The following is a 1,655-nucleotide window of genomic DNA, read 5'->3' as shown; positions in this document are numbered from 1 at the left end:
TTGTACACCATGTTTATAGCAGCATTATTCACAGTAGACCAACAGTAGAAGTAACCCAAGTATCCTTCAGTGCTTGAGCAGATAAGCAAAATGTGTCCTATACCTACAATGGAATGTTATTTAGCCTTAAACAGGGAGGAAATTCTGACACATGCTACTATGTGGATGAACCATGAGGACATTATGCTTAGTGAAATAAGCCACTCACAAAAGGACAAATATGTAAGACTTCACTTATATGAAGTACAAGAACTGTTAAATTTTAGAGACAGAAAGTAGAATGATAGCTACCAGGGACTGAGGGAAGAGGAGGTGGGGAGTTATTTAATGGGTATAGTATTTCGGTTTTGTAAGATGAAAAAATTTCTGGAGATTGGTTGCACAACAATGTATATATAAACACGGCTGAACTGTATGTTTACAAATGATTAGATGGTAAGTTTTATTTGTGTATTTCACCACAGTTAAAACTTTTAGAAAATTGAAAGCAAGAATACTGGAGTGGTTGCTGTGCCTTCCTCCAGGGGATCTTCTCAACCCCGGAACTGAACCCACATCTCTTATGTCTCCTGCATTGGCAGGTGAGTTCTTTATCATAGGCGCCAAGAAGTGAAGTGAAGTGAAGCCGCTCAGTCGTGTCCGACTCTTTGTGACCCCATGGACTGACTGTAGCCTACCAGGCACATCCGTCCATGGGATTTTCCAGGCAAGAATACTGGAGTGGGTTGCCATTTCCTTCTCCAGGGGATCTTCCCTACCCAGGGATTGAACCCAGGTCTCCTGCATTGTAGGCAGATGCTTTACCATCTGAGCCACCAGGGAAGTCCCATAGGTGCCAAGAGTCCTTAGCATTTTAATTTCTAGCAGTTCCATAAAGGTTTTGGGTGGTGGCCACTCTAGTTACGTTAGACTCTCTAGTCGATTTTCCCAATAATAGTATTTTCACATGTGAATCACTGAGAATGTAATTGAAAAGACAGGCAAAGGCATATCTTGGCCTTGAGGGGATCATAAACTAATGCAGACAGATGCTTGCTTACAGAACGTGATCCTGTTCAGATAAAATAAGATGCAATTTGAAATCTAGCCTCTAATTCAAGCTTTAAAAAAAAGACACTTGTCATGGTTTTATTTATAGCTTACCTCTCAGTTCCAGTACCTTCCTATCCACGTTTAAACCAGTCCTCCCACATTCAAAGTGTATAGGGACGACGAATGACATTGACTCATCACCTAGCTCCCTGTGAGGTAAACACAGCACAACTAAGTTTCACTAATTTCTAGTCAATGATATAAGCAAGTGTCCAGCTTCATTTTGTTATGGCAAAATATACATTATATAAAATTTACCATGTATTATTTTTTTAGATGGTTTTATTCTTGTTGAATAAAATTTGTATATATTTAAGAAAAGCAGCATGATGTTTTGGTATTTGTGCACATTGTGAAATGATTACCATAATCAAACTAATTAACATATGTTACTTCCTATATTACCATTTTCCTTTCATATCATTTTATTTTTTTAAACTTATTTTAAAAAATTTTATTGAAGTATAGTTGATTTATAATATCATGTTAGTTTCAAGTGTATAGCACAGTGATTCAATTATATATACATAATACACATATTAGGAGAAGGCAATGCACCCCAC

General features: G+C 37.3%; 1 non-coding gene across 1 annotated transcript; it reads right to left on the bottom strand.

The window, feature by feature from the left end:
• Window positions 1-750: 750 nt before the first annotated feature.
• TRNAC-ACA (transfer RNA cysteine (anticodon ACA)) lies at window positions 751-822 on the bottom strand. Its single transcript has one exon. It is a non-coding gene; the product is annotated as a tRNA-Cys (tRNA).
• Between the last annotated feature and the right edge of the window lie 833 nt (window positions 823-1,655).

This window comes from Bos mutus, chromosome 8 (genome assembly GCF_027580195.1).
Source record: "Bos mutus isolate GX-2022 chromosome 8, NWIPB_WYAK_1.1, whole genome shotgun sequence".
Classification (NCBI taxonomy): domain Eukaryota; kingdom Metazoa; phylum Chordata; class Mammalia; order Artiodactyla; family Bovidae; genus Bos; species Bos mutus.
Note: the sequence above shows the minus strand (reverse complement) of the source record. Positions and strands in the feature narration are given on the sequence as shown.